Raw genomic sequence first — 27,270 nt, 5'->3', positions numbered from 1 at the left:
GTCCCTCTTCGTAAATCAGATAGTAATGTAACAGCTGACAACTGGTTCAGTGATGTCACTCTCCTTCAGACCTTGTCAACAAAACACTGCCTGTTCTGTGAGTGAACTTTGAGAAAGAACAAACGGCAAATTGCAAAATAAATGAAATATTGGAAAACAGAGAGGCATTCTCCAATGTTTTTCCTTTCAATACAGAAGACACTACGATTTCATATGAACCACACAACAAAACGAATAAAATGAATGTGCTCTTGATTTCCAGTATGCATTTGGACAGAGCAATTGGAAATCACTACGTACTGAGATTAAAAATAAACTCGGTGTGGACATGCTTGACAATATGTGTTCCGCTTACGGTGTCCAAAGAGGCACGAAAGGGTGGTCAATGGTAGTGTTTTCCACCATTCTAAACGTACCTGGTATAAATAGCCAAGTCATTTGCCTGGGGAATGGACAAAACGTGCCACCTCGCCGAGTTCTCTCTCCAGAGCTGGAAAAAGAGCTCATAAAAGATCATAGCTCCTACGCTTGCCACGCACTATGACCTCATGTCTTCGAGAAATTCTTCCTCAAGATCAAATACCGCGAATTAAAAGCAGCTCTGCAACAACTGATACAGAAGCCCGTAGACTAAAGCATCGCCAACGCCACTGGGACGATGAAAGTAAAATGACAAGACACACCAAACATAAAAATGGTTCAAATGGCTCTGAGCACTATGGGACTTAACATCTGAGGTCACCAGTCCCCTAGAACTTAGAACTACTTATACCTAACTAACCTAAGGACATCACACACATCCATGCCCGCGGCAGGATTCGTACCTGCGACCGTAGCGGTCGCGCGTTTCCAGACTGGAGCGCCTAGAACCGCTCGGCCACTCCGGCCGACTACACCAAACATACATGCAAAGGAAGCGGCCAGTATTTTGACTATAACAATGCGACTATTTTTGTGTTGGTGGTTGTAAAATCGGTAATGACAATGACAAAAGTCACTCAAAGTGACATTCTGTAAAAGTAGGGGATTTTTGGGAACAATCTTTTGTTTATTTTTTTTTAACTAGTCCTAGCAGTACCAGTCAGTTTTAACTCTTTTGACTGAATTTCTATGAACTAGTTTATACAAAAAGTTTACACATGGTTTATTTAGTAAATAACATTCTTAAATTGATGTTGTATGTGCACTTTCTTACCTGCAAAATCAGAAACATTACTTTTTTCAGGAGGTGTGTACCAACGTCCGATCGGGTGACGCGTGTAGTGTTAAACGTTTTTCTTCATTGTCAGGTCCAAAATGATCCTCTTTCTAACAGCACTGTTTGCCATAGCGCTCCAAAATCCCAAGGAATTTTTGCCGCAACGAGGAACGACCAACATCGTATGTAACTATAACCTAAATGTTATTTTAAACGTGAACAGTCGTTTGGGTATGAAGCTGTCAATTCGAAACCGGTAATGATGTTATTTTTTATTAATAAACAGCATTATTAACAATCTGCTTTTTTCACATTAGTGTAGGAATTATCCTGTGTTGTTGTAGATATAACTGATATGTCTTTATAGTTACTTTCCGTTCCGTCTGGGATGGTGTGAATGTCTCCAGTTACAATGTTTTGACATGACGTTCCTCGACGTCTCGTGTGAATCAACCAAAAATGGTCGTTTTATTATCCATTGTGTTTCGTGGTAGTCCGATATACTGTGGATGGCGAATCTGGGAATGAGCACCGGAGGGGTGTCTTCCAATTGTCCTCCAGAGTCAATGGCACCTGGCAGAGACGACTACCTGTGTGTGTTGCCTGGGCACAGGTTGTAAAGCTGCAGGGTGCTTTCCTGGGAGTCACAGACCTCCTATTCTGGAACGACGGTAGGTGGAGGGGCGGGGGGGGGGAGGGGGAAGGGCAAGGCTGTTCTGCACCCTGGGAGCCAGGCGCCCTGGTGAGCACCGCCAAAGACCCTGGCCAGTGCCTGCAGGTACAAAAGTACAATAGTCTCAGATCACCTGACCGTCACTAAGACAGACAAGTACTTCATGAGTGTTTTTCTTCTAGGAACTTTTCACTGGAGTGTATATTACTGTTTACTGATGGCTGGATTAAACTTTCTTCTCACGTGAAATTTCTTCTAAAATATTTCTAAAACATCTTGTTGGAGTTGGAAACTCCATTTGTCGTTTTCCCTATTTTGAAGTCCCTAAATATCTACGTGAATTATAGGTCACAGAGAATGGGCAGCAACATGATACTGGTTTCACGAAATAAGATCATCGTTAATTAGCGTCTGGTTGCTGTCATTATTGCATCACCTCTAAGGGGTGATGCTCAACGATGGAGACAATTAGGGGCTACGATCCCTGAGAGCATAAGGAACTAATTAGATCTAGTGAACATAAGCCTGGAAATGTTAAGTATTCACGCTAGACGTAGCGGTCTGCACAATACGTTCCATGTCACAGCCCCTACCGAAAACCGACGATAGACAGGAGCAACACATTCGACATAAAAGTTTTCTGGGTGTGGTACCGCGTCATAATGTATAAAACTACTGCTGCTGAAGAAAAACCAACTCTTCGACCAGGGCTGCAGCGGTCTTCTTCTGGGTCTACTTTTATGTCGACTGACTGGCCGCGGAAGCAACACAGTTTTGCCTCACGTGTCAGGCATCTAGAAGGCCGACTATTTCTGAGACTCCTCAGGAGTCGCCTGCCACAGTATGTCCCTACAGTTTCTCATCCTTCGCAGTTAATGCAACGACAGCAATTGGTCGTTTGTTAGATCTGATTTACTTCGCTAAACTGGCACCGATTGTCTTCGTATAATTCGAGAGATGAAAGCCGTTCAATATCAGTTGTAGACACAAAAGGTTTCTCTTATTTAATCTTAACTGCGCCTTTTCACTGACGTGCATTATCATTTTTAATTCGTAAGCCTTTAATATGTCATTGCTTTCGGAAATGAATGTGAGCTCTAGAACTTGATAAGAAGAAACAATAAACGGAAGATAATAATACAAAAGCTGTTTCCAGTACAGGCAAATACGTTGCTGTTCAATAAGGACTTTATAATTTTATATTTGTGTATGAAATGCGAAGATTCACAAATGGTTTTAGTGTGATTAATGATCAAAATACAGAGTGCTTCAAAAATATGCCAGCAGTATAACTTCTACGTAAGGGAAAATAGAGATTGTGAATTTTAATATATGCATTGGACTACAAAGTCGTTATTTTGAAAAGAACCATCCGATTTTGCAAGGACATATCTTTTACACCCATGCACACACAACCTTGGGGTGCATTTCCAGTTACGTTTAGAATCAATATTACGTTTAAGTCTCACAAATGTTCAACGTGCCTCTCTCACCATCCCACCCTCCACTACCGACACTCCAACCCCGCCCACCGGACTCACTACAAACACCCAAAAGATAGTCAAACGCGCTCCATACACCTGAGAGCATTCCCTGCTGTTGTTATGAGTCGCCGCAGTTTGCCCAAATTTTTTTCAAGGGGACGCATACAGACGGAGCCTTCCACAATCCTGCTTCAATCCTCTCCTCCTACCTCCCCCCCCCCCCCCACAATGGTGGCCAAGGGTGCAATCCGAGCACCCTTGTGGCCGACATGTCGTTGAGGCAATGAGGAAGTGCAGTTGTCGTAATTTCGACGAAACTGACGCCGCACAGCAGCACCCGAACTGCAGAAGCTGAAACGGAGAATGCAAAACGTTTTTGTTGTTCTGTTACCGCCATTTCGACTCGACGCAATTTGGGTAATGAACGAGCGAGCTAGATGCACCAGGGACACCCCTAACAGCAATTACATGAATCAGCTTCTTACAACTGGTGCCAAGTTTCGAAGAATAATTTTAAGTTTAGCCAAGTTTCTATCTTCACTTTGTACAAGATACAGTCTTGTGAAATCGGCTGAATTTTTTTGAAACATCATGTACATCCATCAGACGTTGCTTCTCATTGATAACGGACGTTCTCAATCCGTACTTCGGTTTAAAGATTTCAGTCTTCCACAGCCATACAACAGAATTTGCATACTTCGTTGATATCGGTTTTCAAGCACGATATATCAAACTCTGGGGGCAGCTGCGAGTGTCATGGGGCCATGTCTTTGCTTGATAATCAGAGCAGCACTATGCCACGATTTGCACAGTGTAATCTACACTTCTGTTCCGTAAACAAATGCTCTCATGCTTGTGTACTTAACAAAATTGTTTCCTTTTCAATAATTCAGGAGTAATAACGTTAGCTAGGACCGGAATGAGAGGCAGGGATCTACGGGACACACAGTCCTGGCGGGCCCATGGTGCCGACCGACTACGGTGTCGTCCTCTGCCAGTGTCGTCATTGCACGCTGTAAGTGTACAAAGAAAGTAACTGCGAAGAAACCATGGGTAATAGAAGAAACAATTCAGTTGATCGATGAAAGAAGGAAGTACAAAAATGTTCAGGGAAATTCAGGGGTAGAGAAATATAAGTCTCTGAAGATTGAAATAAATAGGAAGTCCAAGAAAGCTAAGACGAAACTGCTGCATGAAAAATGTGAACAAATGATTGTCAGAAGGAAAGACTCAGCATATAGGAAAGTCAAAACGACCTTCAGTGAAATTAAAAGCAAGGGTGGTAACGTTAAGAGTTCAACGGGAATTCCACTGTTAAATGCAGAGGAGGGAGCAGATTGGTGGAAAGAGTACAGTGAAAGCCTGTATCAATGGGGAGATTTGTCTGATGTGATAGAAGAAGAGTTGAATTAGACGAGATTGGGAAACCAGTATTGGAATCAGAATTTAAGACAGCTTTGGAGGACTTAAGTTCAAATAAGGCAGAATAGATAGAAAACATCCCCTCATAATTTATAAAATCATTGGGGGAAGTGACAAAAGACCGACTTTTCACGTTGGTGTGTAGAATGTATGAGTCTGGCGACATTCCATCTGACTTTCGCAAAAATACCAACCACAAAATTCCCAAAACTGCAAGAGCTGACAAGTGCGAGAATTATCGCACAATCGGCTTAACAGCTCACGCATCCAAGTTGCTGACAAGAATAATATGCCAAAGAAAATTGAGGAAGTGTTAGATGGCCATCAGTTTGGCGTCAGGAAAGGTAAAGCCACCAGAAATGCAATTCTGACGTTGCGGTTGATAGTGGAAGCAAGGCTGAAGAAAAATCAAGACACGTTCATAGGCTCTGTCTAAATGTAAAAAGCTTTTGACAATGTAAAATGGTGCAAGATGTTCGAAATCCTGAGAAAAGTAGGGGTAAGCTATAGGGAGACATGGGTAATATGCAATATGTACAAGAGCGAAGAGGGAATAATAAGAGTGGATGACAGGGTTGTAACACAGGGATGTATTCTTCTGCCCCTACTGATCAATCTGTACATCGAAGAAGCAATGATGAAAATAAAAGAAAGGTTCGGGAGTGGATTTAAAATTCAAGGTGAAAGGATATCAATGATAAGATTCCCTGATGACATTGCTATCCTAAGTGAAAGTGAAGAAGAATTACATGATCCGCTGAATGGGATGAACAGTCTAATGAGTCCAGAACATTCGTTGAGCGTAAATCGAAGAAAGACAAAAGAAATGAGAAACAGCAAAAATGAGAACAGCGAGGAACTTAACATCAGGATTGATGGTCATGAAGTGGACGAAGTTAAGGAATTCTACTACCTAGGCAGCAAAATAACCAATGATGGACAGAGTAAGGACGTCATTAAAAGCAGACTAGCACTGGAAAAAAGTGCATTCATGGTCAAGAGAAATCTACTAGTATCAAAATAAGCAATAATTTCAGGAAGAAATTTCTGAGAATGTACGTTTGTAGCACGGCATTGTATGGTAGTGAAACATGGACTGCGAGAAAATCGTAACAAAAGAGGATCGAAGCATTTGAGATGCGGTGCTACAGACGAATGTTGAAAATTAGATGGATTGATAAAGTAAGGAATGAGGAGGTTCTGTGCAGACTTGGAGAGGAAAGGAATATGTGCAAAACACCGACAAAGAGAACGAACAGGATGATAGGACACGTGGTAAGAAATCACGAAATGACTTCCATGGTATTAGAAGGAGCTGCAGAGGGTGAAAATTGTAAAGGAAGACAGAGATTGGAATACATCCAGTAAATAATTGATGATAGGTTGCATGTGCTACTCTGAGATGAAGAGGTTGGCACGGGAGAGAAATTCGTGGCAGGTTGCATCAAACCAGTTAAAAGACTGATGGAAAAAAAGAAAAATAAAGTATGAGGCGCGTGGGGCCAGCACACTGCTTTACCGGCCGTTGTCAGTTTTCATGACCTGGAGCCGCTACTACTCGGTTTAGTAGCTGAGGCTGACTGCACCCGGTTCCAGTCGTCCCACTAAGGAAAACTCCGTGCCAGTACCATTCCTCATGGCTGTCTGCCACTCGGAACGCTGAGGAAAGCTTCGGCAGTCGGTATTATTCTACTTTGTTCAGAGGAAATGCAAATCTAAAAGAATCAAATTAGGCATGAGAATAACACAAGAACACAGATAATTTGCTTGCCATAAACAAGGGCAGCTTCAGCCAAAAATTTCATTTCTTCCTGATGTCTTAAAATATCTGGCATAATTAATAAAATTTTGTACATCAGATGCGCTTTCTCCAAAACTACAGAATTTTCCTAAACAGACAATTCTTACCAATTACTTATTTTCCCTGTATTAACTTGTCTTATGACTAATTTATTTTGGAGTCATGTTAGATTTATAGTTAGGTTACTTGAGCCTACTCATCGTACCTAGCGATTTACTGAAAAGTAATAAGGTTTGAAACAAGTAGGACTGAAATTTCTTGTTACAGATGCGTCTATGTGCTAGAAAGGTATAAAAACAATGATATTTTCCTTTAAAATTTTATTGAACAGCATAAAAAGCAACAAGTAAGAAACATGCATATTTCTTGGTAATGATTTAGAGAAAATATCGAAAAATATTCATAACAAGTGTCTAAATTGTAGTGTACTGCACGTAACAAAAATATTTACTGGAACACACAAAATCTGCAAGTACTTGAGCACATCTTTGTTGTGTCCCACACTAACTGTAAGTAGGCCTCTCTTTACAGGTTTTGGAGGCTTGATCTTCTCAACAATGTCTTCCCACTGGTAGAATGGAATATTCTTTATTATTGGCCATTTACGGACTTTGTTGATGGGCTCCATACATTCGACTAGGGCACCATTATCTAAACATTTGGAGAAAGAAATCTTTGTTTGTGTTAATTAGAAAGATGATATTTACCTAAGACGGTTTCTCCAGAAAAATCATAGCACTACCACTCTCGTGCTTGCATTTGCCCCTGACAACAGATAATTTTTTTGTTTCGTTTTGGGCACCTACAGGGCCCAAGTAGCCCGAGGGTTTTCTTTCTGCTAATCCAGCTACTGTTTTAAAGCCTTAAGCTTAAATAACGCGTCTGATCCACATATCTACGTAATCTAAAAATGGTTCAAATGGCTCTGAGCACTATGGGACTTAACTTCTCAGGTCATCAGTCCCCTAGAACTCAGAACTACTTAAACCTAACTAACCTAAGGACATCACACACACCCATGCCCGAGGCAGGATTTGAACCTGCGACCGTAGCGGTCGCGCGGTTCCAGACTGTAGTGCCTAGAATCGCTCGGCCACTTCAGCCGGCTCTACGTAATCTCTGATTATTTTGTTAACTGAGATTAGCTTCATTTATCTAGCGATAACTGTAGTGGATAACTTTGTGTAATCTCTTAGATGTAATAATACTCTCCATTACTGCTATGATATTCCTGCAGAGTCACATTCTCACTACAGCACGCTTAAGAGTCAAATGATAACCTTAAATATGTTTTTAAATATTATTTATTATACAGAAGTGGTTCAAATCTGTATCACTTTTCAACATAATCTCCCCCACGCTCAATGCAAGTCCTCCAGCGCTTACAGAGTGCATAAATTCTTTTATAAAAAAATTATTTTGGTAGTATGCGCAACCACCCATGCACTGCGTGCCGTACCTCTTCATCAGAACGGAACTTCTTTCCTCCCACTGCATCTTTGAGTGATCCAAACATAAGAAAATCACTTGGGGCAAGGTCTGGTGAGTATGGTGGATGAGGAAGACACCCAAAATGCAGGTCTGTGATTGTTGCAACTGTTGTACGGGCAGTGTGGGGGCTTGCATTCTCTAGTTGCAAAAGGACACCTGCTGACAGCAATCCACGTCGCTTTGATTTGATTGCAGGCCGCAGATGATTTTTTAGGAGATCTGTGTATGATGCACTGGTGACAGTGTCCCTCTAGGCATGTAATGCTCCAAAATGACGCCTTTTTTGTCCCAAAAGAGAGCATAACCTTCCCTGCTGATGGTTCTGTTCGAAACTTCTTTGGTTTTGGTGATGAGGAATGGCGCCATTCCTTGCTTGCTCTCTTCGTTTCCGGTTGGTGGAAGTGAACCCAGGTTTCGTTCCCAGTAACGATTCTTGCAAGAACGCCATTACCCTCTCGTTCAAAGCGCCAAGGAAGTCCTTCACAAGCATCAACACGTCGTTCTCTCATTTCAGGAGTCAGCCGCCGTGGCACTCAGCTTGCAGACACTCATTGAAACTGGAGCATATCATGCACAATGTGGTGTGCTGACCGGCGCCTAATCTGTAAACATGCTGCAATGTCATTCAGTGTCACTCGGCGGTTTTCCTTCACTATGGCTTCAACTGCTGCAATGTTCTGTGGAGACAACTGGTTGTGCCCTACCTGGACGAGGAGCATCTTCCACTAAAGTCACACCATTTGCGAACTTCCAACTCCATTCGTAGACTTGCTGCTGTGACAAACATGCATCACCGTATCGAACCTTCATTCGTCGATGAATTTCAGTAGGTTTCACACCTTCACTACGCAAACACCGAATAACAGAACGCTGTTCTTCCCTGGTGCAAGATGCAAGTGGGGTGGCCATCTTTATACTGATACTGCGACGGGCATGTGTGCATCTGCACTATGCTGCCACCTACAGGCCATTCTGGACGCTGTTTGCAGCACGCTTACCAACTTACAGAATAACGGCGCGATATTTCCATTTTTTATTACAAATTTAAGGTTTTCATTTGACTCACCCTCGTACATAGGTCAGCCTCTTTACTGTCATAAAAATTTACCACACTGTGAACTATGCACTTTGCCTGATCACGACTTGTCTTCTTTTGCATAAATCACACCGTCGCGAATACGGCTACCCCTCTCCTTTTTGTACTGAGTCACGTAGCTCTTATTTTTTGATATGTTAAAACCGATAGGATATGGATTTGCACATTGATTGAAATTGCGTGTCACTGAGACGAATGAAGGGAGATGGGTTTCCGGAAGAAGTGGCGAGACTGTTGCCTTGGTCGGTGAAATTTAACAGCCACAGTTAGAATTGCTGAGATGGCCATAAGTAATTTCTGGCGGTTTCTAAGTGCAGTGAGAATGATCTCACAGGAGCACGATTCGCTGTTTACGTTTTCCCATTATGACAGGAAAACATTTCTAAATATGGACGTTGAAAATAATATAATATTATACATATTTTGTCCTGATGATGCTACACAGCTAGTAAATATTTGCTAACACATCTTTCAGAACCTTCAATAGCTGATTATGAAATAATTTATTAGGTACCATTTCTGATTAACCAGCCATCATCAGGTACCCTAAAATTATTTACATTAGCCTGCATGGCAACACTCTTACTGCGTGTCATCTGTACTGATAAACTGTGAATTATAAAAAATATATAAGGATCTGGAATTTGAAGGTCAAAAATCACAAAATTGAACGAATAATACTGAAAAGGAAATCAGATTGAATCAAAATAAACAAACAGGCTTTTGCAGACGATTTTGCAGCAGTTTCAGAAAATCTAACAGAGACAGGAACTCGAGTAAAGCTTCGACAGAAAACAGCGAATATAACAGGTCTCAAATAAGCTGCAAAATAATTCATGAGAAATATAAAAAATATACCAAACTACATGTTGTTGTTATTGTGGTCTTCAGTCCGAAGACGGATTTGATGTATCTGTTCACGCTCCTTTATCGTGAGCAAGCCTCTTCATCTGTGCATGGCTATTGCAACCTACATTCATTTGAAGTTGCTTACTATATTCGTACCTTCAGCTCATTCTACAGTTTTTAATCTCCACACTTCACTATAATAACTAGCGGGCAATTCGTTGATGCCTCAGAATGTGTCCTATCAACCGAGCTCCCCTTTTAATCGAATGATGCCACAAATTTCTTTTCTCCCCAATTCGATTCAGTACCCCCTCATTACTTATGTGTTCTACCCACCTAAGCTTCAGCATTCTTCTATAGCAACACATTTCAAAATCTTCTCTTCTTCTCTGAACTTTTTACTATTTACGTTTCATTTCGTACAAGGCTCAAATCCAGACAAATGCCTTCCAAAAAGACTTCCCAGTACTTAAATTTATATTTGTGGTTAACAAATTCCTCTGTTACAGAAAATCTTTTCTTCGCACTGCCAGTCTGTATTTTGTATCCTCTCTGTTCTACCATCATTAGTAATTTTAATGCCCAAATAGAAAATCTTATCTACTACTGTCTTCCTTTCCTTTCCCATCCTAATTTCCTCATCATCGCCTGATTTAATGCGACTACCCTTGCCTTACTTTTGTTGAAGTTCATTTTATAACCTCTTTTCGACACATTATCCACTCCTAGTTCTTTGCTGTATCCAACAGGATTACAATGCAATCGCCGAACGTCCAAGTTTTTATTTCTTCTCTCTGGACTTCAGTTCCTTGTTCACATTTTTCTTCGGTTGCCTTTACTGCTTGCCCAATTTATGGATTGAATAACATCGGGGATACACTACAACTCTGTCTCACTCTATATAGAAACACAAATAGGTATAATAGAGCGAGTTAGTAAATTTAAATATCTCGGAGAAATCTCATAGCAGAGTGGATAGAAAATATTATTAAGATGCAATAGTTAATAAAATGGAAAGAGCATGTGGTGTAACAATAAATTTCTAAAACTGAACACTACAACACGTTGGTAAGACCAGAATGTTTATATGCGTATGAATGCTTAACAATGAATTGTAAGCTGGACGGAATAGAGATTATTGAAAGACAGATCATTATAAAAATAGTGGGTGCAATGCAGATCGAAGTTGGTTGGAAAATGAGGAGTAATGAGGTGATCTACTAATATATACAGAAAATATCAGAAGTAATGACAAAGTGAGGTTTAATCTTCTCTGGACATTTTTACTGAGAGACTGAGAACAAGATAACGAAACGTATATGCCTATGCGTCTGGAAAGTAAAGCCAACAATAGCAAGAATTATGATAACAAGAAAATAGCTAGAGAGACTCAGAAACAACAAAAAAACGTTTTAAGGATAAAATGTCAAATTCAGTTTTAAAGGCAGAAGGAATAAGAGATCGGTAAGAAAAAGAGAACTCGGGGAGAGGACGATGGGAAAATAGGAAACAATGAACGGAGGAACTGGAGTCGTTACATGATCCTAGATGGTTAATGCGTCACACACGAGCATTTATACTGCATACGAAGGTGTACAAAGATTAGATGACAATAATAGTGAATTTTCCTACTGACTGCAGTTTCAGTGACACAGAATGGTTATTTTATTTTATTTTTGACGACACGTTAAGAAAGTTGCTATGCACGCTAATGCAGAATAGTTTTACGGTAAGTGATGATGGTCGGCTGATAGAAATCGGTAGTGAAAAAGGTTTCTTTCAACAGCAAGTCTTGGTAGTCTTGAAATATGACTCTTTAGAGAGTACGAGAGGTTTTGCCAGTCTCAGCACCCTGCAAAGGGTTGAAATATGTTAACGGGTATAGGGACATATCATTATAGGAATTTTTCTCCTATTTGTGACAATTACTACCTCATTTAGGAATATGTGACTTTTTTAAACATCCTGTGTAACCAGATATTCTACAAATTTTCCCATATGTTCATATAGTCGTACAAATGATACATAGAACACGAAGCTCACTAACGACACATTTTTAGCGACACAGGTGTTATAAAATGTTTTACATTTAATGTGGGATGCAACACACAGAAGTAAAAATAATATAAACATTGAAAAGCACTAGTAGCTGTAGTAGAAAGACAGTGAATTTACGTCAATTCGTGAAAAGTAGTAGCAGATTACAAGCAGGTAGATTTAAATACAGAACACTAATAGCAATGGACGTGGGAGAAGGGACTGGAGTGAAAGATGAACATGACAGAAACACAAGAAGGTAAGGGAAGCGGGAAGAAACTGACCTGACTGATAGATAACTGAGAAGAGAACGAAGGTTAATTAAAAGAAGATAGAGGCATTACTGCTTGACAAGGAGAAAACTGGTCGTGTGTGTTAATTTTTAGGCAAACGCTTTCACGGTGAAAAGGAAAAGGCATGGGTGTTCCCTTAAATCCAGCATGGCATTGAATTGTACGTAGAGTGCAGGGTAGCTTGTTACGGGGGGGGGGGGGCAGTTTTTATTTTACGGATAGTCATAGCTCGGATACTAAACAGGTGAAACCTCGTGTTGTGATTTTGATCAGGTGACAGTTAGGGACTTGACGTCTGACATCATGTATTTGGGTACGTGTACACCACGGAGGAGATGAAGTTGACAGTGTGTGATAGTTATGTAACTTGGAAGGCACAACCATCCTGACGCGTACATGAGACAGTGATATCGTCAAACTGAATGATGGTGTAGATGCAGCGCACTGAAATATTAATGGTTATTTCTGAGAGTTTAGAGCGAACACTACTAATGCTGTGTTGGATTTCATCCTGATAGTGGTGGTTCGATAGAAATTTCTGGGAGTTGTAATAACCTTCTAGAAGAAGCTATGATCCAAAATAACTGGCTTGTCAAGGACTGACTGAACTGAATGAAGGGTGTTTTGTTTTATTTGATATGATTATTTGATTCACAATATTATCAAGAGATTTTTATCCCTAGAACTTCAAAATAGTTTTGTAGAATATCAGTAGGGGTGTATGTGGCGATGCCTTAAGGTGTTTTGTCTTTCGGTCCAGTAGTACCATCTCTGATATATGTTTAGTGGCAATCTCACATTTACAAGTGTTAGGATGTAGGAAGCACAGCTGCATCCGCCGATTAGTGTCTTCCTTAGATGTGGATGACAGCACCGTGCGTATCTTCTTTTGCTCTTGTCGAACAGTACGATGGGATATTTAGGTATCCGTCTCATGGGTGAAACACCATTCTCAGTCCTTGAACCAGACCAGAGGCATTTGGGACTGTTTAAAAGACACTGGTTCGAACCTGAGAACTAGAAACAGGCAACACTTTTTTTTAGTTAGCTGACTACTAGAATGTTTACCACTTCAGATCAGTGACTTTGGTTATAATACTGAAACAAAAAGGTAGTCCTCATCATTTGCATGCATAGTGTCCGGAAAAAAGTTCCCATTATTTAGAGAGGATATAGTATGCTTCAAAGGAGGAAAAATATTTCTAAAAACATTGGTCTTAAGCCTCATATCTTTGGAGTTATGACGTGCGTGTGTACGAGGAACATATCTTCCACACCGAACATTTTGGCACGAGACAAATGAGGAAACAGCATACGTACTAGACGTGTATGCAGCACAGTGTGTTTGCATTGGTATCAAGCACGCATCCAGCACAAGAACACGTTCAGTATTCCACAGCATACCACAGGACGTAATGTATCGTTCAGGTATGTTATTTTCATCTGGTTCACCCGCCGTTTTCATATGGCATATTGTTGGCTGTGCCTTAGCAGTACATTACTGTAATTTGTTTCCTTGTCCGTCGCTGGAGGTACAGCTCCCAATGGAGACCTAGTATTCAACACAGGAGATGGCAGATATTGTCTGCTGCTGCGAGCAAGCAGATTGAAGCAGCGTATGGGATGTAATCTGTATGTTTCCAAATATCGGCGACGCTGAACACCATCTGCAAAGACGTTTAGTACCCTGCTCCAGCGATTTTCGGAAACAGGATCCTTTGCACTACAAACAGAGGATCGGGACAGAGCAACTTACACACCTGATGTGGTGCGAAGGGTATTAGAACATGTGGAGGACAACCCTGGAATGAGTGTCCAAAGAGTAGCTGTAGCGGAAGGTGTCTGTTATCTGGACAGCCCTCCACGACCAGTTGTTCTATCCCTACCATTTGCAGCTAGTCCAAGCTCTACTGCTACACTATCAGCCCCTCCAGACTGCAAGTGGTTTCTCCAAACCTGACCTCAGGATCTGCAGTTCACGGGGAAAGTGTTGTTTACTGATGAGGCGAACTTCAAGAGAGACGATATCGTAAACACGCACTTACGGGCCGGTGCCAGTTCGCATGCTCTGGACGACTCGATCGGAGCACACATTTAGTATCAACGTTTGGATAGGCGTCCACCGGGAAATATTGCTAGGTCCCTACGTTCTTCACACCATGCTGAAAGGTGCTGGGTATCGTCACTTCCTTCGGAAACAATTATCTGTGCTGCTGCAGAATGTGCCATTACATGAACGACTGCAGACGTACATGTATAATGGGGCACCTGCCATTTTCAATTTCGGGTGAGGCGACACCTAACATGAGTCTTTCAGGAGCGATGTGTTGGTCGGAGAAAGTTAATACCTTTGCGTGCCCGTTCTCCTGACCCTAGCCCTGTGGAATTTTGGTTTTCCGGATATCTAAAGACGTTGCTGTATGCAGTCCTCATTAGTTGTGTGGAGCCGGCCGGTGTGGCCGAGCCGTTCTAGGCGCTACAGTCTGGAACCGTGCGACCTCTACGGTCACAGGTTCGAATCCTGCCGCGGGCATGGATGTGTGTGATGTCCTTAGGTTAGTTAGGTTTAGGTAGTTCTAAGTTCTAGGGGACTGATGACCTCAGAAGTCCCATAGTGCTCAGAGCCATTTGAACCAATTGTGTGGATACACTTCGAGAACGGGTATTCAGTGCCTGCGATGCAATGCGGCATCTACCAGGGGTGCTCGAACGAATACATGATTACATGAGAAGTAATGCAATGCGATGGATGGAGGTCACATCGAGCACATGTTGTGAATCTAGAGACATGATGATGATTGACAGTAGTGCTAGTAGACCATAGCTCCAAAGGTACATGGTTTATTATCAATGTTTGAAGGCACTTTTTTCTTTTCCCTGTTGCACACTACATCCTCTATAAATATAGGAACCTTTCTTTCACACACCTTGTGAAACTTCATGTAGTCGTTGCAGTCTGGTCCATATGCACAACTACTGGGTTGGCTGCGTGAACATACGTTTGCCGCAGTTTCCGTGAATCGCTCCGAGTGAATATCCTCTATGCTCTAAAAAGGGTTCCGACAACTTCCTCCCGTCTCTGCCATGTAAATCTGTATTTCCGACAAGTATTTTCTCGAGAGAACGACAAATTAAAGCAAAAAGAAAACGCAAGGTGTATGTAATTGCACGTCACGTGTCGCTTGAATCGTCCTTTATGTGGACATTGAAAGGCTAGAGGCTTACCGAGTCGTCTCCCAGCGTCCTCGCACCCCTCCGCCCCCCTTCCCCTTCCTCAGGCTGTTGTGAGACGTCCCTGAGGAACGAGGTCAGCCCAAGGCTGCACGACGGCCCATTATCTGAGTCTGCCTTCCGGCTCCTTATGCGAAATCGGTCCAGTTACGGGCGCAGCAGCCGTAAGCGCCACGTTTCCAACAGAAAAGAAAGGAAGCACCTGTCCTCACTAGTAACGAGGCGGCAGAGGAAAGCTGCAACCTTCGCTGCGCAAAAAGCAGCAACACAAGATCAGGAAACTGAATTTAAAGATGGTAATTCTCATATTGAGAAGCAATGCCTATTAGATCAAATTTTGAAGCACAGTTAAAATGTGTAACGAGCGGACGACGAGGTGGTGTTCTCAAGATGAGCCAGAAAACGCACCAGTGGTCAACAGAAGGCAAGAGGGTTATGAGTCTACAGTTCATTTGTTAACTACACTGCAGGAGTAACACTGCGCAGTAGTGAGAAAAGGAACACAGTTTTCACACTCCACGTGAGAACTGGAAACGGCCACATCGTGTATGGCGCACAAAGCATCCCCTCTCACATACTAGCGAGACGAGGAAGCTAGCCATGTAAAGGCGGCCACACAAGAAACTGCTCGCTTGACAAGCACGCATACATAAGTGTGCTTGCGCAAGCATGTACAGATTCCTCGCTCCTCACATGGCTCATGCATACTTGTACACGCATCAGTTTTTAGAGCTCTGACGACGACACGCTGGCACTAGCAGTCTTTTTCCTTGTGTTTCCTATGAGTGAAACAAAGAGGAATCATGATATGGGATTAAGGAGTGATTAAACAAACAAATATATTATTCCCATATTAACTACGAATGAAAAGGCTTTTTGTAGCCAAGGTCGCATTAATTAATATTTAATACTGACGACCGGTTTCGACAGCTGAGTCCGCAGCTCGTGGTCGTGCGGTAATGTTCTCGCTTCCCACGCCCGGGTTCCCGGGTTCGATTCCCGGCGGGGTCAGGGATTTTCTCTGCCTCGTGATGACTGGGTGTTGTGTGATGTCCTTAGGTTAGTTAGGTTTAAGTAGTTCTAAGTACTAGGGTACTGATGACCATAGATGTTAAGTCCCATAGTTCTAAGAGCCATTTCGACAGCTGAAACTGTCATCTCCTGAGCTTCAAAAAATTTTTGGTTATAATTCGTGTTCCACTGTGAGTTAATCATTCATCCCGTGTCGTCATTGTGATGGAGAATATACAGCGCGTTGTACATAGATATGTCTGTCCTCCCGTTGCCGCCTCAGTACTGGCGCTCAAATTTTCTACCGGCTGGATTCGAACTGGATTGCCTTCGAGTGGCACCACACTGGCATGCGTTAGTGACTTAGGGAATATAGGTGGGTGGTGTGCGACTTACCATATGGAAAAATGCTGTTCGCATGACACTCCGCCAGCACCATTAATTGTTTGGGTGCAGGTAACCATAATTGAAAACGGGCATCATGGAAATCGAACAAAGCGCCGAATACATAGTTACTGACGTCGATGGACTGTTTGATCTAGCTTGGGTCGGTGGCTGATTGGTGAGAATCCTGATGAAATTTCATTCATACTGTATTTATAGTCTTAAAATCATGTAAGTAAACTATGAGTGAAATTTCTTGATAGTTTGAAGTCGGTCGGTACACGGACATTCGAACCCAGGTGAGGAAGGAAAAAAAAAAAAACCAGGAATCGTCGAACACAGCATTAATAGAGTCTTGGTTGACACAGTCATTTCGTTTAAATATCTGGACTAACGTTGCAAAGCAAAATGAAATGGAATGAGAATTGGAGGATTCTGGAAGAGAGGGCAAATGGACGACTTGAGTTTATTAGGAAAATTTGGGAAGTGCGATTTATCTGTAAAGGAGACGGCATATAGGACGCTACTGCGCCTGTTATCGAGTAGTGCTCGAGTGTTTGAGATCCCCACCAGGACAGATTAAAGGAAGACCTCGAAGCAGTTCAGAGGCGGGCCGTTAGATTTGTTACCGGTAGGTCATTACGTGTTGCAAGTGTTACGGAGATGCTTCGGAAACTCAAATGGAAATCCCAGGGGGAAAGATGACATTCTTTTCGAGGAATATTACTGATAAAATTTAAAGAACCGGCATTTGAAGTTGACTGCAGAACGATTCTACTGTCGCCAACATAAATTTCGCGTAAGGACCACGAAGGTAAGATTCGAAAAATTAGGGCTCGAATGGAGGCGCAGAGGGAGTCCTGTTTCCTCGCTCTATTTGCGACTGGGAGGAAAAAAATAACTAGTAGTGATACAGGATACCCTCCGCCACACATCGTATGGTGGCTTGCGGAGTACGTATGCAGACGTAGATGTAGAGATGTCAAAGGCAAATCCTTGTGTTGTTGTGGTCTTCAGTCCAAAAGCTGGGTTGTCGCAGCTCTCCACGCTACTCGATCTTGTGCAACCCTCTTCATCTCCGAGTAACTACAGCAACCTACATACTTCTGAATCTGCTTACTGTATTCGTCTCTTGGTTTTCCTCTAGGATTTCTACTCCCCACACTTACCTCCAGTACTCAATTTCTGATCCCTTGATGCCTCAGAATGTGTCCTGCCAACCGATCGCTTCTCCTAGTAAGGTTGTACACAAATTTCTGTTCTCCCCAATTCCATTCAGTACCTCCTCATTAATTACGTGATCTCCCCGTTTAATCTTCAGCATTCTCTGTAGCACCACGTTTCAAAATCTTCTATTCTATTCTTGTCAAAACTGTGTTTTGTCGAACCGCGCGACCGCTGCGGTCGCAGGTTCGAATCCTGCATCGGGCATGGATGTGTGTGATGTCCTTAGGTTAGTTAGGTTTAAGTAGTTCTAAGTTCTAGGGGACTGATGACCTCAGAAGTTAAGTCCCATAGTGCTCAGAGCCATTTTTTTTGTGTTTTGTCCATGTTTCACTTCCATACATGGCTACACTCCATACAAATACTTTCAGAAAAGGCTTCCTAATACTTAAATCTATACTCGATATTAACAAATTTCTCTTCTTGAGAAACACCTTCATTGCCATTGTCAGTCTACATTTTATTTACTCTCTACTTCGACCATCATCAGTTATTTTGCTCCCCAAATAGCGGAACTCTTTTACTGCTTTAAGTGTCTCATTCCCTAATCTAATTCCTCAGTAACATTTGGTTTAATTCTACATGATTTCGTTACACTCGTTTTGCTTTTGTTGACGTTCATCTTATATCCTCCTTCAAGACACTGTCCATTCCGTTCGCCTGCTCTTCTAAGTCCTTAGTTGTCTCTGACAGAATTACAATGTCATCGGCAATTTATTTCTTCTCCCTGGACTTTAATTCCTACTCCAAATTTCTCATTTGTTTCCTTTCCAGCTTTCTCAACATACAGACTGATTAACGTCGGGGATAGGCCTCATCCCATTCTCAACCATTGCTTCCCTTTCGTGTCCCTCTTGTCTTATAATTGCCATTTGGTTCCTGTACAAATTGTAAATACCTCTTCCCTCCCTGTATTTTAACCCTGCCACGTTCAGATTTTGAGAGAGAGTACTCCAGTCAACATTGTCAAAAACTTTCTGTAAATCTACGTATGCTATAAACGCAGGTTTGCCTTTCCTTAATCTATTTTCTAACATAAGTCGTAGGGTCAGTATTGTCTCGCGTGTTCCTACATTTCTCCGGAATCCAAACTGATCATTCCCGAGGTCGGCTTCTACCAATTCTTCCGTAAAGAATTCGTGTTAGTACTTTCCAAACGTGGTTAATTAAACTGATAGTTCGATAATTTTCACACCTGTCAGCAGTGTTTCCCTTGCGCTTGGAATTATTATATTTTTATTGAGATCTGAGGGTATTTCGCCTGTCTCACACATCTTGCTCACCAGCTGGAAGAGTTTTGTCATGCTGGCTCTCCCACGACTATCAGTAGTTGTAATGGAACGTTTTCTACTCCCGAGGCCTTGTTTCGACTTAGGTCTTTCAGTGCTCCGTCAAATTCTACACGCAGTATCATATCTCCCATTTCATCTTATTTCCCATCTCATCTGCAACTATGCCCATAATATTGCCCTCAAGTACATCTCCGTTGTATAGACTTTCTATATACTCTTTCCATCTTTCTGCTCTCCCTTCTTTGCTTAGGACTGGCTTTCCATTTGAGCTCTTCATATTCATGCAGATGGTTCTCTTTTCTCCAAAGATGTCTTAATTTTCCTGTGTAGGTGGCATGTATCTTACTCATAGTGATATATGCTTGTCCTTAAATTTGTCCTCTAGCCATTCTTGCTTAACCATTTTGTCTTTCTGTCGATCTCAATTTTTAGACGTTTCTATTGCCTATCACCTGATTCATTCACTGCTTTCTGTATTTTTTCATTTCATGAATTAAATTCAGTATCTCTTGTGTCTTTTTACCTAATTGATCCTCTGCTGCCTTCACTATTTCATCTCTAAAAGCTACCCATTCTTCTTCGACAGTATTTCTTTTCCCTGTTCCTGTCAATCGCCCTGTTGCTCCCTCTGAAACCCTTTACAACGTATGGTTCTTTCAGTTTATCCAGGACACATCGCCTTAAATTCCTATCTTTTTGTAGTTTTAATCTACAGTTCATAACCAATACATTGTGGTCAGAGTTCACATCTGCTCCTGGAAATGTGTTACAATTTAGAACCTGGTTCTGAAATCTCTGGCTTACCGTTAGGCTTATATAATCCCCTGAAACCCTCCGGTGTATCCAGATCTTTTCCACATATACAACCGATATACAAATAAATGCGCCTTGTGTAGATGGGCATGTTCACACCCCTAGTACTTCACCGACGCTTGTTAGTTCCTATAACGCACGATATACAGTAAAAATGCACATTTGTACGAATGTTTACGATTACTTGATGTGTTGTATATATCATGGATACAGTTCATGAGGAACCGTAATTGCAGCTTGCGAGTTCATTCTTAATTGAATGGGGTCGTTCATTGTAAACGCAGTCTCTCAGACACTGTACTCCAGTGGTGGACATGCCACGGAAACTGTCTCACATTTTCTGTTCTTCTTCTCTTTTCTTTAACTTGTCCAACACTAGAATATGACGTTTGTACATAATCTACGTTAACAGAACAAGATAACAATTAAATCAAATCACTAAAGAATGCTTGCACAAGCCTCCGTTTCACTCGTCCATACGCTCAAACATGCATTCGCTTGAACGCTTACACCGGTGTGCATAATCGAAATTCTATTAATCATCAGTCTGATTGAACAGACATGCTACTCGCGCAAATTTATCCTAAAAACGACTGAGAATGCTTGCTCAAGCACGCATGTTCGTGTGCGCTTGTGAGGCGTACATACGGCCGTCTTAACGGCACCTAAGTACTGCTGTCTGCCCGATCGATTTCCGGGAGAATCGGGGCCCAGCATGAACGAAGTTTCAATGAGCACTATAGAAATGAGATCGCGCAGAGCAACTTTACGTTGTACGAGAGCGAAGGAAAGTTCATAGCGTCCTAAGCTCGCTTATTTCGCGAAGAACCGACCAAGGACACAGACGTTTGTCTCTAATCAAAAAAATGTTCAAATGTTTCTGCAATCTTATGGGACTTAACTGCTAAGGCCATCAGTCCCTAAGCTTACACAGTACTTGACCTAAATTATCCTAAGGACAAACAGACACACCCATGCCCGAGGGAGGACTCGAACCTCCGCCGGGACCAGCCGCACAGTCCATGACTGCAGCGCCGTAGACCGCTCGGCTAGTCCCGCGCGGCTGTCTCTTATCATTTGCAGTATAGTACGTATATGGTACGATGTGGATCATAATCGCAGCATGATTTAATTGATTACTACTTCACTGGCTACAGGGAGGGCAGCGGTTGTGACTTCATTAGTAAATCACGTACTTATGCTAATTAAGCTTGATTTACGGTCGCTGTATTGATAACTTGAGTTATGCAAGTCGACGCCTCAGGCCGAAAGAATAAATCCGCAGTTACAATGACGCCTTTGTCGTGTACTCATTTCACGAGCCTCATCACCCAGCGGCTCTCTTTACTACTAAACGCCTAAAACGGAGCACGGTTACAGTTGCAGAGTTCCATCTAACGCTTTCCATGGGCAACAAAAATTTAGTGTTTGACAGTTTCATACTATTATTGACTGAACTAAAAAAATCAAAAAGTGCTGTAATAATCTGCTCATTAAGAGGTATAATTTTACTTTATATGTTTAACAAGTTATTCAGGTATTAAAGCTAGAAAATGTATATGTGTATTCAGGCAGCGTAACTCATGGCGCACAGATTACCCTGGCTATACACATCCAATATTTCAGAAATAGAGCGCTTAGAGACTTCCTGCATACATATAACTTCAAACGTTTGTGAAAAATTTCCTTTCTCACACGTGCCACAAATGACGAGATGAAAGATTTTATTGTTCAGTACATTTTCGCTGTTCATACAGTAAAATTTCAGCAAAAGGCATAATGTTTTAATTTATGAATTCTTTACTTATAACTATATTCGCATAACATTTCGCAGACAGTATTCATACATACCACTCAATGTTCCTGCAAAAGAATTTGACTGTACGACGTAATAAACAACGATAAACTGTTCGTCGCTTTTTCGTTGATGAGATTTCGATTCTTTAAGAATCGGTGGTTGGGACTGGAAGTTACTGGTCAGTTTTCACTAAGGTGACAGAAGTCACGGGATGGCGATATGTACATATACAGATGACACTAGTATCGCGTACACAAGGTTCAAAAAATTCAGTAAGGTGTTAAAGGGACAGTGCATTGGTGGAGCTGACATTTGTATTCAGTTGATTCATGTGAAAAGATGTTCGACGAGATTATGGTAGCACGATGGGAATTAACAGACTTTGAACTCGGAATGAAAACTGGAGCTAGACGCATGAGACATCCCATTTAGGAAATCGGGACAGAACAATAATGGAATTATTACAGATGACAATGGCCATGTCACCGGGTTGCAATTGTTCGCGATTGGTTTTAAGATCGCTCTGGACAGTTCGAGCCATTTGGCCACCCAGATCGCTGACATCAATCTCACCGAACATTTATGGGACAGAATCGAGAGGTCAGTTGGTGCACAAAATCGTGCACCGGCAACGCTTTGGCAATAATGGGAGGCTACGGGGGCAGCATGACTCAGTATATCTGCAGAGGATTTGCAACGACTCTCTATGCCACGTCGATTTGCTGTGTAAGCCGGGAAAAAGGAGGACATTTGCAGGTATTCCGTGACTTTTGTCATCTCAGTGTATATTACGTCCAGACTGAGTCTGATGGTGACCCCTTAGAGCTGCCGGGTGCGTATGCGTTTCCTCTTCAGGAACTAGTTTACGGCTCAGCCCGTATTTTACAGACGACGGTACGCAGGCGGAGCACCTGGAGCTTCAGAAAACAACACATGTAACATCATAGTAACTGCTCAAAACAGTTTGGTTTGTTGGTGGGATACTGGGGTAACACAATAAGCCTACAATGGAGATTACTTGCTGTGTGTGGCAAAGCACACGGATTTCGAATGTGCAGTGAATTTTAAGCTATTAGACAATCTGTGTCTGGTCTATTTTCTGAAGGTAAATGCCAGACCGCCTCCTTGAGCTGCCATATTGATAAGGCGCTTTAAACAACACATACATGTGTTTCATGATGCACAGTGTTTACCAATCCTTCTCTATTTCATTTCTCCTCCTTCATTTCTCTCAGGGGATCGGCTTGAAGTCAAAGGTACAAAGGAAGAAACATTAAAATGAATGAAGACAATAAAATACGGAAGTTTCAGTATTTCATTGTGAACTGACGAATTCAAACGCGATGAGAAAGGAAAAAATAATCAGAGCACGAAGGACAGAGATTACGTGCGGCCTCATTCCTCAGTCAATGCAGGCTTTCCATTCTTCCGTCAGTGACTGCTCAGTGAGGCACCGAGAAGGTAAGCCAGAGTTGAATGGTGCGAGCTCTCACAGCTGGGAGAATTATCCTCGACGAGTGGCTCAGAAGCCAGGTTCTGACATTACTTATCCATAGCTTTGCAGTTATAACCTATAGCAGCAAAATTCAAGGCTCAACGATATAAATGCCGAATTTCCTACGCACATTTCAACATTTTTTTAAATGGCATTCAGATTTGTAGTCTAAGCTAATTGAATCATATGTTTTGCGAAAGCGATATAGATAATTTCCTTGTAAAGAATTTTGTGCTTGCAGGACGAGTGAGACAAGGAGCGACAGCGTAAACTGTAGAGGCGACCCAGATTTTCCCGCGTGCAGGCTGCAAGCGGCTCTCAACAGTTTCATAAAACTTCAAAGGCGAATTATGAGTTACTTACACTTTCGTGAACATAAGGTATCCAATCAGTCCTCATGAAGTTATGAGTTTCTGGATGACTTAACTTGAAAATTCGAGGAACGGTTTCATGGTGATTCATTTATGACTAGATGAGTACCGGGCGTTGGCTGGGTATGCATTTAGCCGGCCACTGTGGTAAGTCTAGGGAACTTATGACCTCAGATGTAAAGTATCATAGCGCTTAGAACCATTTGAACCATTTGATATGCATTTACTTTAGTCTTCTATTAGTCCATCTCTTCCTTCTCCTTCTCTCTGTCCATCTCCTCCTCTCCTCCTCTCTATGCATCTCCTCCTCCCTTCGTTTTGTCCATTTCCTCCTCCTCCTCTCTTTGTACATCTCTTCCTTCCTCCTGTCTCTGTCAGTCTCCATTTTCCTTTCTCTATCCATCAGCTCCTGTCCATGTGTTCCTTCTTGCTCTATCACCTATTTTCCCTTTACTTCCTTCTCTCTCTCTCTTTTCATCTCCTTCCATCTCTGCCCATATCCTCCTCTCCCCTCTGTCTGTCCATCTCCTCCTCTAGTTCTCTATGCCCAGCATCTTCTCATCCCTCTCCTTTTCCATCTCTGCCCCCCTTTCTCTATCCACTCCTCCTTTTTCCATTCTCTGTCAGCCTTCTCCCCTCCCTCTCTCTGCCTATCCTCCATTCACCTCTTCCTCTCTCTCCATGCGTATCCTCCTCTTTTCTTTCTCTGTCCATCTCCAGTTCTCTCCTCTTTCCATCCGTCTCCATTTTACCCTCAACCCTCGCTCTGTCCACCTCCTCCTCGTCCCTTTTGGTCCATTTTTCCCTCCTCCAACCATCTCCTCTTCGCCCATGTCTGTGCCCATCTCCCCCTTCTCCTCTATGTTTGTCTATCCCATCCTCCTCATCCTCCTGCATTCTCTCTCCACGTCATCACTCTCACCCCTGTAGGAGACTGCTGGTAGTTAACCCCGCAGTATTTCTTTCCATATCGTAAGTAACATGTGTACGAAGTTTGCTTGAAATCCATCAACAGCCTTAGGATGAAATTTTTACTCATGGCTTTGTCAGGGTACTCACATGTCACTGCCGAAATAAATAATATACCCTTTTAGAGGTTTCCAATTCACTCATGATTTATTTTTGCAACAGTGCTTATGAAATTATTACATTTACAGTTCACACAGATCAACAGAATAAACGGTTCTGGGGTACCAGGCACCAACCCATGCTGAAACACTGATATTACTGCGTTGCCTAGCCTCCATGGTCGGCAATTCAGGCACTGACTCTGGCATCCAATCGATCGCACAGATCGCGAATTCTGTTCTGGGGTAAGTCATAATACGCCTGCTCGACCTGTTTATGTAGTTCTGCAAGAGTTGTTGGCTGTCGACTCACAGGAATGGCTTCTCGTCCAATCGCATCCCACATGTGCTCGCTTGGAGACAACTCCGGAGATCGTACTGGCCAAGGAAGTTCCTGCACCTCTTGCAAAGCACGTTGACCTATAGAGGCTGAATGCGGACGAGCAATATCTTGTTGGAACAACCCACCACCTACGAGTTGCAAGAACGGCAACAGAACGAGCTAACAAAATTGTGCACGCACCGGGCGCTGGTTAGCATCCTCTCCAGAGAGCCCAAAGGTGAATGAGAGTTGTAGTTTATCGCACCCCAGACCATGAGGCTTGGGACGGGACCAAAATGCACTCTATGAGACAGCGCTTGCCACGTCTACGTCGTACGATAACCAGCACCTGCGGGGAGGCAGTATCTGATTTCATTGAAGAAAACCTTGGCGCGCCATTCCATCTTCCAATTGATCCTCTGACGGTATCATTCGAGCCTTCAACGTCGGTGCTGTGGCATGAGTGGAAGGAAGGCTAGAAGTGTGCGTGCCCACAGTTCCGCTGCAAATAAGGAGTTCGCAACAGTTCGTGTTGACACGTCTCGGCTCACAAGCCCTCTATCTGTGCTGTGGTAGCAGTAAGATCTGCCTCTGCTGCCCTTACAGTCCCACGATCCTAGCGGGTGTCTGTGCTGTCTGGACGTCCAGAACCTCGTCTACGGGCGTGAGAATGACCACGTTACCACTGACACCAGCATCGTTGCACAACTGGCGCAGCACGTCCAACTTGTGTGGCTTTCTCCGAAATCACCATCCCACACTCAGAAGGCAACAATGTGACCACTTTCAAAATCGACCAGTTGCTTGTAGGAAGCACTAGTGCGTCTCCGTGGCATTGCCGCTTTCTTGTTTCACGCGTTTGCACCACACTGAGCCAGCTGGTTCTGAGGATTCTCTGTTAAAGGGTAGAGACAGATGGCGCCCTAGTAGCTATGCAGCTACTTTATCTGTTGGTGGACGACACTGAAACCATTATTAGTACATCTACTATCCCGCAGGTGCCACATGCCGTCATCGGATCAAACTCGACGTCCTCTTTCCAGGCGTACTAAACTTTTTTTCATCAGTGTATTTCACGTACGTTTAACATACTTACACATACTTGTACACACATTTCACATGCATCTCTAGAGAAACTTGCTAGGAGTACTAAATTACAATGTCATGCATGATGTGTCAGTTTTCCTTGCATCTCTGTGTTTACGACACGGCCGTTCAGGAAAGCTTATCGAGAGCTCGGAGCCGCTAGAAGTAAGTAGAGTGACTGGCGAGAGCAACGGAAAGCACGGGCCATGTCGGCCGCCAGTCCCGGCGGTCAGTGCATTTAGACATGGCAGAGGCAGCAAGCAGCTCTAACAGAGGTCCTCAGCAACACCTTGTTTTAATACTGCGTGGGAGGAGCTATAACTTTTTACTGGATAAGATGGTCTTTTACAATGTTTAGTGTATCTCAAAATATTAAACCATATCAAGAAATTCAAATTAATACGTCATTATACAATAAATCACGCGGGAGAGTGCAACAAATATGTCGACGATGAATGAAAGACAATATTCTTAAACTGAAAGCCAGCTTTCCGAACGAAGTACGTTACCACTTAATATTAATTTATGTTTGCAATATGATGGCAGTGGAAGGAATAAGAGAAAGTTGCCTCATTCAACAGTTACCTTGTCGGGTTTGGGAGCTCGTGCTACTGACATTACGCGACAAAAATATTTCATACTATTTGCAGGACGTTTATCATCCTGGAAAAGAACTCAACTGTGAAAATTAATTGCAGAACTTCTCAACAGACAGCTGTGCACATGAAGCCGGTTGCTGAAGATGCATTTATCAAAGAATACTTCGCAACAACAACGGAGGAGCTGTGCCCACAATCGGTTACACGGCTGCAGTTCGCGTCACTTTCTCGAG

The sequence above is a fragment of the Schistocerca cancellata genome, chromosome 3 (assembly GCF_023864275.1).
Source record: "Schistocerca cancellata isolate TAMUIC-IGC-003103 chromosome 3, iqSchCanc2.1, whole genome shotgun sequence".
Lineage (NCBI taxonomy): Eukaryota > Metazoa > Arthropoda > Insecta > Orthoptera > Acrididae > Schistocerca > Schistocerca cancellata.
This window is presented reverse-complemented; position numbering follows the sequence as displayed.